At 38.0% G+C, this 19,504-nt stretch overlaps 1 non-coding gene across 1 annotated transcript; it reads left to right on the top strand.

The window, feature by feature from the left end:
• Positions 1–15,089: 15,089 nt before the first annotated feature.
• On the top strand, positions 15,090–15,193 carry LOC112715404 (small nucleolar RNA R71). The gene has a single exon (XR_003159675.1). It is a non-coding gene; the product is annotated as a small nucleolar RNA R71 (small nucleolar RNA).
• The last annotated feature ends 4,311 nt before the right edge of the window (positions 15,194–19,504 follow it).

Here is a 19,504-nt window from a genome sequence, read left to right as displayed (position 1 = left end):
TGCATACATCAAATAATGGAAATATAGAATTAAGCAAGACAAAGATCACAATTTTAGAGAGAGAAACACACACCAAAAATAAAATATTGGTTGATAAAATGCAACCAATCAAATAGGCTCAAAATTTCACTGGTTTTGTGTGTTCGAGCTCTAAACTATGTTCCAAAATAATATTTCTTCAAACAAGTTTTTTAAAGAGTTTTATTCAAATTAGTGAAATACTATAAAAATTTCTTGAAAAAGAAAATATTACTTTAACCAAGTGGTAAAATATGCACAAAAAACAAACATGCAATCAAACATGCAAATGCAACAATGAAAAACAAAAATTGGTGTTGAGAAGTGACTAACTAACCCGTGGAGATTGGTATCGACCTCCCCACACTTAAAGATTGCACCGTCCTCGGTGCATGCTGAGATGTACAGGTGGGTGGGTGTTGTGGTCCCTCAGCTGTTGCTCGTTGTAGAAGCTTTCTCTTTACCCCTTCTAGTGGCCAGCCTGAAAAAGGGAGAAGAGAAAGGGACATGAGGCCAAAGGGATGGAGCAAAGAGGAGGGCGGTATGAGTGATAATCATGCCAAGTAAAAAAAATAGTGAATGAAAGACATGGTCGCGATTCCATGTGATCAGTTCATCAATGGAAATATAGCAAGGCATAGGGAGTATTGGATGCAAGATGTTTATTAGCATGCCGGCAAGGGCATGAGTAGCATAGATCAAGCATCAAAGGCTTTAATGTATTTTTAGTCGTGAGAAACTAACAATAACGTTTGTATTGACAATTATATTTAATTAATAAAATAGTAAAGGAAATTTGTGAAAAGCAAGCATTGAATAGTAGAAGACAATAATTTAAAATAATGCACAATGCCATATGGGTTTTTTCACAAACACTTAGCATGCATGGTGAATATGTTATTGAAAATATTAATTAGAACATGCAAGCAACCCTTTAAAAAGTAATATATAATTGTCAAATAATCTACAAAAATATATAAAAAAAAACAATGACCCAAATAAAATTCCAACACCAATGAAAATAATGCAATGAATGAAAGTATGCAATTAAGTAAAAGAAAATGAAAGATAAGAGAAATGAGAAGGGAAAGAAGGGAAGAAGAAGTAAGTAAGAAAGGAGGGAGGAAAAATTAGGATTGGGGAAGAAAAGATAAAATATTTTGGCATATTAGGTTAAGGTGTGCGACGCTGGCGACGTGGATGCGTGGGGACGCGGCCGCGTGGTGCGCAATAAGGTCAGGCGATGCGGACGCGTGGGTCACGCGATCGCGTCACTTGATTTGTGCTAGTGGCGCGAGTGCAGCCTCGTATTCGCACAACTCTCTGTTTGAATTGCATTTTGCCAAAAATCTGGGTGACGCGATCGTGTGGGTGACCATTTTTGAAAGACGACGCGGCCGCGTGGGGCACGCGTTCGCGTGGGATGGCTTGGGCTTCTAGCACGAGTCCAGCCCAATTCCAGCACAACTTTTGGCCATGCACCTTTTTGACGTTGATTTTCATGGCATGCGGCCGCGTGGGTGACGCGGTCGCGTTGGAGGCCAAAATTTCAAATGACGCGGTCGCGTAAGCGACGCGGTCGCGTGGGGTCAAATTATGCTAAAGGCGCACCTCCAGCCACGCTTTCGCGTGACTCTCTGTTCAATTATTTTTTTCCCAACGCACTAGTGACGCGGACGCGTCAGCGACGCTGCCGCGTCGTGTGTGATTTATTTTTTTATTTTTTATTTTTTATATATATAATGCAGTATGCAGAATGCAATGCGAATATGAATGTCATGCATGATTACAGGTCGAATGAAAAAAATAGAGCTCAAAAACAAATAAAACTTAAATAAAAATGAAAAAGGAACGATCATACCATGGTGGGTTGTCTCCCACCTAGCACTTTTAGTTAAAGTCCTTAAGTTGGACATTTGGTGAGCTCCCTGTTATGGTGGCTTGTGCTTGAATTCATCCAGGAATCTCCACCAATGTTTGGAGTTCCCGTAGCCTTCGGGGTTCCAAACTAGGCGCAGAAAGCCTTCAAGTAAGTTAAAGCAAGTGACAAGGCCCCAAGAGTGTTGATTTCTAGATTGAGTTCCGAGGTCCCAAATCTTGCTTTTGCACCCGTCTTCTTGTTGAACAATATTGTTCCAGCCGAGTGGCAAATAGTCTGAATTCTCACTGAAGCAGCCAGACAACTTCCTAGACCCATTCAGTTGAGCTCTACACCAACCTTTGCGTTTAAATATTGAGCACACAACCATGTTAAACCTTGCAGGATAAATCTTATCACTGACTATCTTCTTCTTACTCTTAATGCCACAAAGAGCTCTAAGTTGACTATCCGTCTCCAGTAGCCCATGTTCAAGTGGAATTAGAAAGTTAAGGGATATGAATTTTACCCACTTGAATATTGTGAAGGATGATGGCAACTTAGGGGGAGGTGTTTCTAATGAACGTGCAAGCTCCACTCCCTTGTGCTCTTCATTAACAACTACCACCTCTTTGCAAGCTTCTTCAATATCAACCTCTTCCTCTTGGTAGCTTTCTTCCGATTCAATTTCCTCTTCATTGTTCACCAAGGGCATGGGAGGTTGTGCTTTTTCTTCTTGAATCTCCATCTCTTGATCAACCTCTTCCAAGTCTTCAACCATAACATGCCTCGGGGGTTGTACACCCTCCTCAACAACAAATTCAAACTCCTTAGAAGAGGGTTCTGTGACTTGAGGTTCCCGTGGAGGTTCTGCATCTCCTAAATCTTCAACCACTTCTTCCTCTGCAACTATTATGGCTTTCTCCACTAGTTCTAGTACAAAGTCATGCTCCTTATTGTCCACTGGAGTCTCTAGTGTCTCCTTCATGCTACGTTCTTCATTATATTCTCCACATGAAGCCATGGGGGTCCCTTGAGTGTCCGAACGTCCGGAAGGTAATTGACTTATTGCTTGCTCCAATTGATGAAGGGTTGCATGAAATTGGTCTACTTTTTCCTTGAAATGATCCCTTGACTCTTGCTCCTCCTTGATGATTACCTTTTCATGACAACTCCCTTCAATTACTCCTTCATCTTCAAGGGTCTCTCCTACCTTCACCTTTAGTGCCTCCTCTAGCTCCTTATGAAGTATGGATTCGCGAAGATGATCCTCTCTCTCTTGTTCCATATCAATAGCATCATTGGGATCATCTTGCTCTTGGATTGATGGATGTGAGTTCTCTTCCATGGATGGTGGTGATGGGATGAGTGGATCATTATGTGGTTGAAAAGGAAGTGCACTAGAGCTTGAGGGTTGATTGTTGAAGGTATTTGATGGTCTGATTCTGGTGGCGAGAGCTTGTATAGTAGAGTTTAGATCGGTAAATGCTTTCTCCATGGAGGTTTGGGGTGGATAGAAGGGTTCATTTGTTGGGAGAAAGGGTTCATGGTAGGAAGGTGGTTCATCTTGATAAGGATATGGAGATGCTGAATATTAAGGGGGTGGTTCTAAGTATGGCTCGTAGGGTGGTTGGTGTGGTGGATAAGGATTAGGGTCATATGGAGGTGTTTGGTGGAAAGAGGCTTGTGAGTATGGTGGTCCAAAGTCATGTTGAGGATATCTATCATTTTGGTATGCATTGCAGAATGGTCTTCGTCCATGATATCTTGGAAGGTGTTGTTGCTTAAAGGGTTGATCAGATCCTCTTGGCTCCGTCCATCTTTGATTGCTTTGACCTTGATGCATATTCCTGTTCTCATTATAGTGTCCATTCCTAACAATAACATTAGAATCAAACTTGAAGCCAGAGGGGTGAGAATTCATAGTAGTAGAAAAAAATAAAAACAAAAACTAACAAAAAGAAAATATTTTGAAAAAGATAAGATTTTGAAAAAGATAAGATAGGATTTTGAAAAAGATATGATTTTTTTAAAAAAAATATTTACAATAACCAATAATAAGGCACACGTTTACAATTCCCCGGCAACGGCGCCATTTTGATGAGAGAACTTTTGTGTGGTCTAGAATTCAGAATAAATTCCCGTTGCAAGTATAGCTTCTAAACCAACAAAAGTCCTTTCATACAAACGTTTTGGTTGTCACAAGTAACAAACCCCTTTGAAATTGATAACCGAGTATTTAAACCTCAGGTCGTCTTCTCAAGGAATTGTAGGGAGGTATGTTCTTATTATTGGTTATGAAAAAGTGTGTTTTGGGGTTTTGGATTAAGGTAAAAAGTTAGTTGAATGACAAGTAAAATAAAATAATAATAGCTGTAAAATAAACTCTTGGCAACGTACGAGCAATTAGAAGTCCTATCCTAGTTATCCTTATCAATTGTGATGAGAATTGGATTTTTCTCCCACTTTGTTAAACTCTAACTATGAAGGTAAGTTAAGTGGATGAATTAATTCGAATCCTCAAGTCCCAGTCTTTCCCTGGGAAAAGTTGGAGTTATTGGATCTCGAATTAATTCGTGAAGAATTCCAATTTTCAGTCAACAATGAGTTTGATAACTCAAGAGTTACCAATTAATCAACCAAAGCCAAAAATATAGAAAGCTAAACTAAAATCATAAATATCTAGAATACCTCAAATTATATTGAATGAAAATGTTAATTCTAACACGGACAATATCCATAAGCCAATTGGGCAACATATACCAAACACAAATAAAAGCTTTAGAGTAAACAAAAATAGAAGGGAAAATATTTAGTAAAAGGAATATTGAACCTCTGATGAAGAAGTTTAAATCCTAATCCTAATCCTAATCCTAAGAGAGAGGAGAGAACCTCTCTCTCTAAAAACTACATCTAAAACTAAAATTATGAATTATTAGAGCATGATGAGTCTCTGCAATTTCCCTGACTTTCATCTGTGTTTCTGGGCCGAAAACTGGGTTGAAATGCGGCCCAGAATCTCTGCCAGCGACTTTTGTAATTCTGCAGATCGTGCACGTCACGCTATCGCGTCATCCATGCGGACGCGTCATTCGCGTTTTTCCCTGCCACGCGTTCGCGTCGTCCACGCTTCCGCGTCACTTGTGCTTTTCCAATCCGCGCGGTCGCGTGAGCCATGCGGCCGCGTCACTGCGAATTTCTTTCTTCCGCGCGGTCGCGTCGCTGATGCGTACGCGTCACTTCTCGCTGGTCATCTCCTCAATTTCTTGTGTTCCTTCCATTTTTGCAAGGTTCCTTCCCAATCTCTCACTCATTCATGCCCTATAAAGCCTGAAACACTTAACACACAGATCAAGGCATCGAATGGTAATAAGAGAGGATTAAGATTAGCTAAATTAAGACCAAAGAAGCATGTTTTCAATCATGTAATAATTTTAGGAAGGAAATATAAATGCATGCTAATTATATGAATAAGTGGGTAAAGACCATGATAAAACCACACAATTAAGCACATTGTAAACCATAAAATAGTGGTTTATCAGCAACCCAACCGTAGGTAACATTTTCTTTCCTTGGTTAGTTTACTTTCAATAATTTGACATATGATTACATTCTAAGTTTAGTGTTGCCATGCAACAACTTGATTTTCAATCTTCACTGGGTACTTGCAACATTCTAAATTGAGAGTGTCACACTAAGTTTGGTGTTGCCATTTATCTTTCATGCAAGGTACCAAGCACACCACTTATTAATACAATCACATTGTCTCTGTTTTACTTCTTGTGCCTTTATTGTATAATTAATATTGCTTACTTAAGCACATGCATTACTCACAATTCATTGCGTAAGACACTCAAGATCCATCATAGACCCCATCACCACTGTTTTAATTGTTGCTTGGGTATAAGCAATCATTCTAAATTTGGTGTGGGAAGGGGAAGAATAGGAGGAAAAGGACAACAACAATGAAGATGAACTACAAGATGGTAAAGTTCCTTTTTCCTCTTACTTATTTCCAGCACTTTAAATTGCATGATTATCTTCTATTTTCTTTGTATGCATGTGTGATTACTCCTTGTGAATAAGCATAATTTGATATTTGATTTGTAACATGTTGCTATGATATCATAATTATCATCTTGAATTTTACTTGCACCCAATATCTCTAAGAATGCAACAAAGAAATCATTCTTTTGAAAGGAAAATATTGAAGAATTTTATAAATCTTGGGGCAAGCAAAAGATTAAGAGGAGTGGAGGTTCTGATTTTATGGTTGTGTATTGAGGTTGCATGTTTGTGAAAACTTGCATGGGAGCTCATAGACAGAAAATGAAGTTTAGAGAAGTATTATGAAATTTCTCAAACATCTATTGATCCAAGAAGCAATAACAAAAGAAAACAAAAGAAAAAAAATAAAGAACAAGCCCAAGGCTCTGAGCATCAATTACTAGGAAGAAAAAGAAAGAAACAAGAACTCAAATAGTTATTGTCCTAGTTAAATGCTTGTGGTGGATTTGTGTCAAAGAGAGAGGCCTGAGCAAGTATATCCTAAGGGGTGCTTCAACACCTAATACCTTAGACCAACTGGTTTGGGAGTATTGATTGAAAGCTTATCTTAAAAAGCCGCTTTGAGACATGATACCTAGAGTCGAGGCCAAGATACAAAAAGAAAAGAAAAATGTTAGAAAATAAGTGCTGCTTCAAAGGTGACAATCTATAAAGAGGATTCCATAATATCATTTGAATGAAAGTCCTGAGATCTAAGACTTCCAAAATGTGAGGACTAATGAGCACTGTAATCCTTGCATAAGCATACAAATTAGAGTTCACCCCACTGTCACTTATTCAATTCACCCACTAAGGCATCATAAGCAATTCTTCAATACATTCCAATTAAGAGAATTCTTTGTGCATAGTTCTTTTCTTGCTTAGGGACAAGCAAGATTTAAGTTTGGTGTTGTGATGCCAGGACATCTTGGCTAGTTTTACTAGCCATTTTTTGTATGCTTTTGGTTGGTTTCATGCATTTTCTTAGGAAATAAGCAAGTATTTGGTTGAAAATGCATTCATACCATGATTCAAGCAAACATTGTGAATTTTGAATGATTTCATGAGAATTATGCATGAATTGAATGATAAAATGGATGATGCATAATTCCATGATTAAGAGCAAGACTTTAATGCACTTTGTTTGATTGATTTCAGGTAACAAGAAGCAGAGAAGAGCCACGTTAGTGGCTACGTTAGTGCCACTAACGTGGCCATTAACGTGGAAGGAAGGAAGGTTTGGAATGTTAGTGGTAAAGTTATCACCACTAACGCCTTCGAAAGGCAAGGAGGCCCACGTTAGCGGCCCCGTTAGCTCCACTAACGTGGGCACTAACGTGGAAGAGAAGAGAAGCCCCAACGTTAGTGAGAAAGTTAATGGCATTAACGTTGAAGAAGGAGAGCATGGAAAGTTAGTGGAAACATTAACGCTACTAACTTTAGTGAAGGGCAAGAAGACCCACGTTAACGGCCCCGTTAGTACCACTAACGTGGGCATTAACGTGGAGCAAAAAGGGAGCCAACGTTAGTGACACTCACCTTTGTCACTAACGTTGGAAATGGCCAAGAACACCCACATTAGTGGCCCCGTTAGTGCCACTAACGTGGGCATTAACGTGGAAGAAAGGAGGCAGCTGTGAAAGTTAGTGAAAAAGGTGAACATCACTAACGTTTGCGAAGCAAAGAAGGCCTACGTTAGTGGCCACGTTAGTGTCCACGTTAGTGCCACTAACGTGGGCAAAATCTCACCTGGCAGCCTGACTATGCCTTCTTCAAACAAAAATAACTTGAGCTACAAAGATCCAATTGAGGTGATTCTAATTACATTAGAAAGCTGACATTCAGAGCTTTCCAACGATATATAATACTCTATAGTGGGTATGAAATTGGAGCACAAACAAGAGGCATCTTTTAAGCCTCAAAAACACCAACTGGGTAGCAAGTGTGACATTAGCTACACTAATTTCAGCACTAACGCCACACTTGTAGCGTTAGTGTGGCTAACAGTAGCACTAACATTAGCACCTGGACCTCAACTTGATTCACTTCTCTTTCATGGACCACCCAACCTCAAGGAAGCAAGCCCACAAGTGTCAACCAATCAAGGCCACAAGAAGCATCTAGAATAGAAATTTTCATTTAATTGTATTTGCTTTTAATTTCATTTGTAATTTAGGAGAGCTTATATAAAGGACTTAGTTTTTACATTCAAGGGATTCTGGAAACGGGAAACTGAAGGAAGGGAGAGAGAGTGAAGACCAATTCGAACTTCTGTGAATTGGCACACTCCAAGGGGAGTGGGTCTTCAGACCCCTCTCCTCCTACACTTTTCTCCCTTTTCTCTTCTTTTTCTTTTCTTAGTAGTAGTTTAATTCTAGTTTGTAATTTTCATTTATGAACTTTGAAGTTTCAATTTCAGTTTTAATCTTCATCTTTATTTTTTTGCACTTTCTTCCTTTTTTGTTTGAGTAGAGCAATGAACAACTAACTCTTTTCATTGGGTTAGAGAGCTCTGTTGTATTTAATGGATCAATTGTAGTTTTTATTCTTCTTCCTCTTTTTTTCTCTTGATTTTACTAGAGAGCTTTTGATCTTCATCCAATTGGGTAACTGTCTCAGAAGAGAAATTGCTCATACTTGGATTTCCTCTGAACCTTGGAAGAGGAATCAGGAAATCATGCTAGAAATGCTCTCTCACATTAGATTAGGTTGGGGGTTGGATGGATATTGTGACATTTAATCCTACCAATACTTTGATCTATGAATGTGTGTAGTATAATCAGTGAACATACTTCATCTCTTCCCATGAGCAATTAAATCAAGGAATTAGGAAATTGTTCAAGCTTAGAGAGATTGGGTTGCCAAGGAATTGGGATCCAATCACCTAAGATTTCCAAGGAGATCAATGAATGCATTGATTGAGGAAGAGATGAGAATGAACTTGATCCAGAGGATTGCAATATCTCTTGATCCCAATGTTCATTTTATTTCTTACATTTACTTTTCTTGCCATTTTACTTTTCTACACTTTATTGCTTTCTTTACTTTTATGCCATTTACATTTTCTTGTCACTTATCACTCCAATATGATTCGTCTAACTAGGAAAATCAATTAACCATTGATTGCTTAATCCATTAATCCTTGTGGATTCGACCTCAGTCTATTGTGAGTTTTTACTTGACGACAATTCGGTATACTTGCCGAAGAAAAATTTGTTGAGAGACAAGTTTTCGTGCATCAAGGAGCTATGCTCATTCTTATGGATTAATATTATTAATTTTCTACTTTAATACATGTTTAATTTCATTCTATGATTTATTGTCGTTCTTCATCGTTATTCTACATGAGTTCTTTACGAGTCTTGACCCGGATAGTATTGAGCTACAGCTTGAGAGTACATCACAGGTTCCAACAAGTTATTTACGCTAATTGGGATATGTGACATGAAATCTCGTTAGTCATGGGTAATTGAGGTCCCTGTGGCGCTAATGCTAGAATCATAGAGCATTATTCTCTGATCTGGAAGATCCGACCTTATCTGTGGCGTTTTGAGTAGGATCATCAGAGATTGAATTGCATGAGCTTCACCTGCTTATAGATTGAACTATCACGGATGGTGTTTGGTTTGGAGAAAGGAGATTAATGACCACTACCCCTGGCTTAATCACTTACATCTTCGTCATTGAATGAATCACTAGTTGTTAAAGTAGTCAGTAAGAAGTATTGATCCGGAAGAATAAGCATCTCTGAGGCCTTAATTGATTTCTTACTATTGTCTCTACGTCAACTCTTTACTGCTTTCTTTATTGTTTTGTTTATGCGCCTACAATAACAACAATCAACTTTCTATTCACCTGACTAAGATCTGCAGCATAACCACATCTTTCTTTATCCAGCAATCCTCGTGGGATTCGACCCTCACTCACCAGAGGTATTACTTAGACGACCCGGTGCACTTGCTGGTTCAGTTGTGTGAGTTTCATTTTTGCACACCAATTAGCTACTAGATATGTCGATCTTGGCAGTTTAACCGACACATGAGCTCACGGTCAGTAGGACAGGCATGCATCATGTGCATTTGTTTGTCATTGCTTGTGTGTGCATAATTATTTTGATTTGCTTATTTGGTAATCCTGTTTAACTACTAATTGTATTACTTGTTCTAAGTGTTCTTATTTGTGATTGTTTGGTATGATTGTTTATTTGTGTTTGAATTTCATTAAAAGTATAGAGACTAAGGACAATAAATATGACCATTAGGAGTGGATGAGACTAGTAGTAGATTAAAGTATTTTTTACCTTAGCAAATTTAACCCTGTATGGATTAGTTAAGATCCTAGGCTTGGATTCCTGTGATGTTGGAGATCAGGATTGCCTAGAGGGTTCATATTTCTTTATGTAGTCTTTATTTGGAACTGTTACCCTACTAGAACCTTCGGGTTCTCTCCTGTTGTTATTCCAATGTTCAAATACAGGATGCAACGCACCTTGTTGAGAGTGTAGAATTTCATGTGATGAATGATTCTCCTAGTTCAATATGTTGATTCTTGAACACAGCTACTTATGAGTCTTGGCCGTGACCCTAAGCATCTTGTTTTCCAATATTACCACCGGATACATAAATGCCACAGACACATAACTGGGTGAACCTTTTCAGATTGTGACTCAGCTTTGCTAGAGTTCCTAGTTAGAGGTGTCAAGAGTTCTTAAGCACAGTCTTTTTTGCTTTGGATCACGACTTTAACCACCCAGTCTCAAGCTTTTTACTTGGACCTTCATGACACAAGCACATGGTTAGGGACAGCTTGATTTAGCCGCTTAGGCCAGGATTTTATTCCTTTGGGCCCTCCTATCCATTAATGCTCAAAGCCTTGGATCTTTCTTACCCTTGCCTTTTGGTTTAAAGGGCTACTGACTTTTTCTGCTTACTTTTTCTTTTCTTTTTTTTCGCCACTTTTTTTTCGCAAGCTTTTTTTTCACTACTTTTTCTTGCTTCAAGAATCAATTTTATGATTTTTCAGATCATCAATAGCATTTTTCTTTATTCATTATTCTTTCAAGAGCCAACAATTTTAACATTCATAAACTTCACTATAAAAAATATGCATTGTTTAAGCATTCATTCAGAAAACAAAAAGTATTACCACCACATCAAAATAATTAAACTAATTTCAAGATAAAATTCAAAATTCATGTCCTTCTTGTTCTTTTGTAATTAGGAACATTTTTCACTTAAGAAAGGTGAAGGATTCATAGGACATTCATAGCTTCAAGGCATAGACACTAGACACTAATGATCATGTTATAAAGGCACAAACATAGACAAAACATAAAGCATAGGAAACCAAAAAATAGAAAATTAAGAACAAGGAAATTAAAGAACAGATCCACCTTAGTGATGGCGGCTAGTTCTTCCTCTTGAAGATCCTATGGAGTGCTTAAGCTCCTCAATATCTCTTCCTTGCCTTTGTTGCTCCTCCCTCATGGCTCTTTGGTCCTCTCTTATTTCATGGAGGATAATGGAGTGCTCTTGGTGCTCCACCCTTAGTTGCTCCATATTGGAACTCAAATCCCCTAAAGAGGTGTTGAGTTGCTCCCAATAGTTGTGTGGAGAAAAATGCATCCCTTGAGTCATCTCAGGGAATTCTTGATGAGGGACTTTCTCATGCTCTTGTTGAGGTCCATGAGTGGGATCTCTTGTTTGCTCTATCCTCTTTTTAGTGATGGGCTTGTCCTCTTCAATGAGGATGTCTTCCTCTATGACAATTCCGGCTAAATTGCATAGGTGACAGATGAGATGAGGAAAGGCTAATCTTGCCAAAGTGGAGGGCTTGTCAACCACCTTGTATAGTTCTAGAGGTATGATCTCATGAACTTCCACTTTCTCTCCAATCATGATACTATGAATCATGATAGCCTGATCCACAGTTACTTCAGATCTGTTGCTAGTAGGAATGATAGAGCGTTGGATGAACTCCAACCATCCTCTAGCCACAGGCTTAAGGTCCGGCCTTCTCAGTTGAACCGGCTTGTCTTTGGAGTCTCTCTTCCATTAAGCTCCTTCCACACAAATGTCCTTGAAGACTTGGTCCAACCTTTGATCAAAGTTGACTCTCTTAGTGAAAGGATGAGAATCTCCACTCATGATTGGCAAGTTGAACGCCAATCTCACATTATCCAGACTAAAATCTAAGTATTTTCCCCGGACCATTGTGAGCCAATTCTTCGGGTCTTGGTTCATACTTTGGTCATGGTTCTTAGTGATCCATGTATTAGCATAGAACTCTTAAACCATTAGGATTCTGACTTGTTGAATGGGATTGGTGAGAGCTTCCCATCCTCTTCTCCTAATTTCATGTCGGATCTCTGGATATTCGCTCCTTTTGAGCTTGAAGGGGACCTCGGGGATCACCTTTTTCTTGGCCACAACTTTATAGAAGTGGTCTTGATGGACCTTTGAGATGAATCTCTCCATCTCCCATGACTCGGAGGTGGAAGCAATTGCCTTCCCTTTCCTCTTTCTAGAGGTTTCTCCAGTCTTAGGTGCCATTAATGGTTATGGAAAAATAAAATGTAGCGCTTTTTCCACACCAAACTTAAAAGGTTTGCTCGTCCTCGAGCAAAAGAAGAAAGAAGAGAGTAGAAAAAGAAGAGAAGTGGGAGATAGAGGCTTGAGAGGGTTCGGCCAAGGGGGGTTTTGAGTATATGTGATGTGTGAAAATGAAGGAGGAAGGAGGGGTATTTATAGGGTAAGAGAGGGAGTTGGTTCGTGTGAGAAGGGGTAGGTTTGGGAGGGAAATGGTTTGAATTTGAGTGGGTGGGGGTAGGTGGATTGTATGATGGGTGTTTGGGAATTAAGGGATGGATGTGAGTGGTGAAAAGAATATGGGTAGAGTGTTATAGAGAGGTGTGAAGAGGAGAGAGAGTTAGGTGGGATAGGTGGGGATCATGTGGGGTCCACATATCCTAAGGTGTCAAGGATTTTTCACCCTGCACCTCCTTGGCGTTAAAACGCCCTCTATGTGGCATTTCTGGCATTTAAACGCCAGTCTGCTGCCCTTTTCTAGTTTTAAACACTAGTTTGTTGCCCTATTTTGGCTTTTAAACGCCAGTCTGCATGCCAGTTTTGGCGTTTAACGCTCAGAATGGTGCCAGATGGGCATTTAAACGCCCATTTTTCTTCCTTTACTGGTGTTTAATCGCCAGTTTGCCTATCAGTTCTGGTGTTTAACGCCCAGAATGGTGCCAGGCTGGGTGTTTACATGCCCATTTTGGTATCCTTACTGGCGTTTAAATGCCAGTAGGCTCGTCCTCCAGGGTGTGCTATTTTTTATGCTGTTTTTATTTTACTTTAATTTTTGCAATTGTTTTTGTGACTCCACATGATCATCATCCTAAGAAAACATAAAATAACAATGGAAAACAGAATGAAAGAGTAATTAATATAGATAAATAAAATTGGGTTGCCTCCCAATAAGCGCTTCTTTAATGTCAATAGCTTGACATGAAGCTCTTACAAAGCTTTACATATGCTCAGAGCATAATTGTGGCCTCCCAACACCAAACTTAGAAGTTGGATGTGGGGGCTTTGCTTGACTCTGCATGGAGAGAGTTGGATGAAGCTGTTCGTGCTTCTTCTCCATGTTTACAGAGGAAGATCCTTGAGCCTTAAACAAAAGGTAGTCCTCATTCAACTGAAGGACTAACTCTCCTCTGTCCACATTAATTACAGCCTTTGATGTGGCTAGGAAGGGTCTTCCAAGGATGATGGATTCATCCTCATCCTTCCCAGTGTCTAGGATTATGAAGTCAACAGGGATGTAAAGGCCTTCAACCTTCACTAAGATATCCTCTACAAGTCCATAAGCCTATTTCTTTGATTTGTCTGCCATCTCTAGTGAGATTCTTGCAGCTTGTACCTCAACGATCCCTAGTTTCTCCATTACAGAGAGTGGCATGAGGTTTACACTTGACCCCAGGTCACACAGAGCCTTCTCAAAGGTCATGGTGCCAATAGTGCAAGGTATTAAGAACCTTCCGAGATCCGGTTTCTTTTGAGGTATCTTCAGCTGAACCAAGGCGTTTAGTTCATTAATGAGCAATGGAGGTTCATCCTCCCAAGTCTCATTACCAAATAACTTGGCATTCAGCTTTATGATTGCTCCTAAATACTGAGCAATTTTCTCTTCAGTAATAACTTCATCTTCTTCAGAGGAAGAATACTCATCAGAGCTCATGAATGGTAATAAAAAGTTTAGTGAAATCTCTATGATATCTAGATGAGCCTTAGATTCCCTTGGTTCCCCATGAGGGAACTCTCTAGTGGTCAGTGGACGTCCCATGAGGTCTTCCTCACTGGGAATCACTGCCTTTCCCTCCTTTACAGGTTCGACCATGTTGGACGTGTAGATGGCCTTGCACTCTCTTTTTGGATTCTCTTTTGTGTTGCTTGGGAGAGTACTAGGAGGAGTTTTAGTAACTCTTTTACTCAGCTGACCCATTTATGCCTCCAAATTTCTTATGGAGGACTGTGCCTCAGTCATGAAACTGAGAGTGACCTTAGATATATCAGAGACTATGTTTGCTAAGCCAGAGAGGCTCTGCTCAGAATTCTCTGTCTGTTGCTGAGAAGATGATGGAAAAGGTTTGCTATTGCCAAGCCTATTTCTCCCACCATTATTGTTATTGAAGCCTTGTTGAGGCCTCTGTTGATCCTTCCATGAGAAATTTGGATGATTTCTCCATGAAGGATTATAGGTGTTCCCATAGGATTCTCCCATGTAATTCACTTCTTCCATTGTAGGATTCTTAAGGTCATAAGCTTCTCCTTCAGAGGAGGCTTCTTTAGTACTATCGGATGCAGCTTGCAATCCAGTCAGATTCTGAGAAATCATATTGACTTGCTGAGTCAATATTTTGTTCTGAGTCAATATGGCATTCAGAGTATCAATCTCAAGAACTCCTTTCTTCTGAGTTATCCCATTATTCACAGGATTTCTTTCAGAAGTGTACATGAACTGGTTATTTGCAAGCATCTCAATAAGTTCCTGGGCTTCTGCAGGCATTTTTAGATGAAGGGATCCACCAGCAGAATGATCTAGTAACATCTTTTACATTTAAGATAGACCATCATAGAATATACATATGATGCTCCATTCTGGAAACATGTCAGAAGGACACCTTTTGGTTAATTGCTTGTATCTTTCCCAAGCTTCATAGAGGGATTCACCTTCCTTCTGTCTGAAGGTCTGGACGTCTACTCTGAGCTTACTCATCTTTTGAGGTGGAAAGAATTTGGTCAAGAAAGCATTGACCAGCTTGTCCCAAGTGTTCAGGCTTTCTCTAGGTTTGTGAGTCCAACCATGTTCTAGCTCTATCTCTTACAGCAAAGGGGAAAAGCATAAGTCTGTAGCCTTGGAATTAACCCCAATGGTCTTAACAATATCACAGATCTACAAGAATTTAGATAAAAACTGATGAAGATCTTCTGATGGAAGTCCATGAAACTTGCAGTTCTGCTGCATTAGAGAAACTAATTGAGGCTTAAGCTCAAAGTTGTTTGCTCCAATGGCAGGAATTGAGATGCTTCTTCCATAGAAGTTGGAAGTTGGTGCAGCATAGTCACCAAGCATCTTCCTTGCATCTCTGGCATTGTTGTTATTTTTGACTACCATGTCTTCTTCTTTTTCAAAAATTTCTGTCAGGTCCTCTCCAGAAAGTTGTGCTTTAGCTTCTCTTAGCTTCCTCTTCAGAGTCCTTTCAGGTTCAGGATTGTCTTCAACAAGAATATTTTTATCCTTGTTCCTACTCATGTGAAAAAAAAAGAGAACAGAAAAGAAGAGAAATCCTCTATGTCACAGTATAGAGATTCCTTTATGTGAGTAGAAGAAGAGAAGAAGAGAAGAATGAGGTAGAGAGAAAATAAAGAGAATTCGAACACATAGAGGGAGAGAGCGTTCGATTTTTAAGAAGGAGAGAAGTGTTAGTAAATAAATAAATAAATAGAAAGAGATGAGAGAGAGGGAATTCGAATATAAAAAATATTTTTTGTTTTTATTTTAAATATTAGTTAGTATTCAAAAATTATGAAAGGAATAAAATAAAATTAGAGTTTAAAATAATTAGTTAATTAAAAAGATTATTGAAAAAGTTGTTAGTGGTTTTTGAAAATTAGAGAGAGAAAAGTAGTTAGATGGTTCTGAAAAAGATAAGAATTAGTAAACTTTTTAAAATCAAACAAAAAGTCAAGTGGTTAATTGAAAAAGATTTGAAAATAAATTTTGAAAAGATAAGAAGTTAGAAAAAGATTTTGAAATTAAGTTTTGAAAAGATATGATTGAAATCTATTTTGAAAAAGATTTGAAAAAGGAATTTAAAAAGATTTGATTTTGAAAATTGAAGTTGATGACTTGATTAACAAGAAACTAAAAGATATGATTCTAGAATTTAAAGATTGAACCTTTCTTAACAAGAAAGTAACAAACTTGAAATTTTTGAATCAAAACATTAATTGTTAGCAAGGTTTTCGAAAATATGAAATAAAATTAAGAAAAAATTTTTGAAAAATTTATTTTGAAGAATTTTTGAAAAACATGAAAGAGATGAAAAAGATTTGATTTTGAAAAAGGTTTGAAAAGATAGAATTTTTAAATTGAAATTTTGACTTGACTAATAAGAAACAACTAAATTTTTAAAATCTTTTGACTAAGTCAACCCAAAATTTCGAAATTTATGAGTAAAATAAGGAAAAGATATTTTTTATTTTTTAATTTTAATGAGGAGAGAGAAGATTACAAAAATGACACAAGACATAAAAATTTATGATCAAAAACACGTAATGCATGCAAGAACACTTTGAATGTCAAGATGAATACCAAGAACACTTTGAAGATCATGATGAATATCAAGAACATATTTTTGAAAAATTTTTAAGAAAAGAAACACATGCAAGACACCAAACTTAGAAATTTTTAATTCTTAGACACTAACAAATTAAAAAAGTGCATATGAAAAACAAGAAAAGACACAAAATAAGAAAATCACAAGATCAAACAAAGACAATCATCAAGAACAACTTGAAGATCAAGAAGAACATATACATGAGTTTTTGAAAAATGCTAGAAAAATAAAAACATGCAATTGACACCAAACTTAGAATTTGACTCTAGACTCAAACAAGAAACACAAAAATTTTTGATTTTATGATTTTATTAAAAAAAATTCGAAATTTTTTTTGGAAAAATGAAAAAGAAGAAAAAATTTTTGAAAGATTTTTGAAAACTTTTTGAAAATAAAATAAAGGTTGAAACAAGAAGAAAATTACCTAATCTAAGCAACAAGATGAATCGTCAGTTGTCCAAACTCGAACAATCCCCGGCAACGGCACCAAAAACTTGGTATGCGAAATCATGAATCACACTTTTCACAACTCCGCATAGCTGACCAGCAAGTGCACTGGGTCGTCCAAGTAATACCATACGTGAGTAAGGGTCGATCCCACAAAGATTGCCAGCTTGAAGCAAGCTATGGTCATCTTGTAAATCTCAGGCAGGCGGATTCAAGTGGTTATGACGTGTTGATAATTAAAAGATAAATAAAACAAAAAATAAAACACAATTACTTATGTAGTTCCTTGGTGGGAATTTCAGATAAGTGTTTGGAGATGCTTTGTTGCCTCTAAACCTCTGCTTTCTTATTGTCCTCATCCAATCATGCGTACTCCCTTCCATGGCAAGCTGTATATTGATGGATCACCGTTGTCAATGGCTACCATACGTCCTTTTAGTAAAAACATGTCCTCTACGGTTTCCCTCATGGCTAATCAGCTGTCGGTTCTCGATCGTTTCAGAATAGAATACATTTATTCTTTTGCACACTATCACTGCGCCCAACAGTCACGAGTTTGAAGCTCGTCACAGTCATCCCATCCCAGATCCTACTCGGAATACCATAGACAACGTTTAGACTTTCCAAGATCTCAAGAATGCTGCCAATTGATTCTAGCTTATACCACGAAGGTTCTAACGTCACTGATTCGAATGCTCTGTTGTCAGGAGAGGTGATTCAGATCCGTGGTTCAGAGACCAAAGAGAGTATACTCCAGTTGTCATCCAATGACTACGTTGAACATCATGTAGACTGCTTTGTGGTTGTCAGGCACGCGGATCTTGGCTAAGCAAGTAACGAAGATTGGGTGATTATCACAGGTCACCCCTTCATTCTGACTTAACTGAATTAAGTACAAGAGTATATCTTGGAGGAGAAGTAGGCGTGAATTGAAGGAAAAACAATAGTACTTGCATTAATACTCGAGGAACAACAAAGCTCCTCACCTTAATTTGTGAGGTGTAGAAACACCACCATTGGAAAATACATAAGAACAAGGTCTAGGCATGGCCGAATGGCCAGCCTCCCCAATGGCATAATACAATCAGAATAGGGTTCAAAGACCTGATCCAAGGATCAAAAAGTGGTCCAAAGATGTGAATACAATAGTAAAGATTGCTATTTATACTAAACTAGTAAACTAGGTTTACAGAAAATGAGTATATAGTGCAGAAATCCACTTTCGGGGCCCACTTGGTGTGTGTTTGGGCTGAGCATTGAAGCTTTCACATGCATAGGCTCTTCTTGGAGTTCAAACGCCAGTTTTGGTGCCAATTTGGACATTTAACTCCAGCTTTGGTGCCAGTTCTAGCATTTTATGCCAAAAAAGGGGTCTCTGGTGGGCGTTTGGACACCAGTTTAGGCCATGAAATCTCAGGCAAAGTATGAACTATTATACATTTCTGGAAAGCCCAAGATATCTACTTTCCAACGCAATTGAGAGTGTGCCAATTGGGTTTTTGTAGCTCTAGAAAATCCACTTCGAGTGCAGGGAGGTTAGAATCCAACAACATCTGTAGTCCTTTCTTAGCCTCTGAATCAGATTTTTGCTCAGGTCCCTCAATTGCAGCAAGAAAATACCTGAAATCACAGAAAAACACAAAAACTCAGTAAAGTCCAAAAATGTGATTTTTGCATAAAAACTAATAAAAATATACTAAAAAGTAACTAAAACATACTAGAAACTACCTAAAAATAATGCCAAAAAGCGTATAAATTATCTGCTCATCAATGAAGTGAAGAAGATTCTTTTGAGATTTATTTTGGCTCTAGTGTTGTCTCCCCTTTTGAAAATGTATTATTTTATAACTTAAATTTCTCTTAGAAGCTTTTGTCAGAGAGATAAACTCTATTTTGTATATTCTCTAGTATTATAATATTGTAATGGGCCTTTCTTTGCAGGTCCAGACTACTAGTGATTATTATGTATATATCTTATTATGTCTCTACTTATCGAATCTTTGGATATTATTCTCTTTTGTATACGACCTTTGTTGCTTTAATAACGTCCGTGTGGATTTAATGGTTTTCGGTGTTTATTTTCTTTACGGATTCCTAGTTATAATATCATCCTTCTATGTCTATATATGTATTTTCTTTTTTAAGTGTTGTAATGACTCATCACGATCGTTGGTTTACAATTATAACATAAAGTTCTGTGCAATAGGGTGTTACACGATAGTTTAAAACCGTCG

This window comes from Arachis hypogaea, chromosome 1, assembly GCF_003086295.3.
Source record: "Arachis hypogaea cultivar Tifrunner chromosome 1, arahy.Tifrunner.gnm2.J5K5, whole genome shotgun sequence".
In the NCBI taxonomy this organism is placed as follows: Eukaryota; Viridiplantae; Streptophyta; class Magnoliopsida; order Fabales; family Fabaceae; genus Arachis; species Arachis hypogaea.
This window is presented reverse-complemented; position numbering and strand designations above follow the sequence as displayed.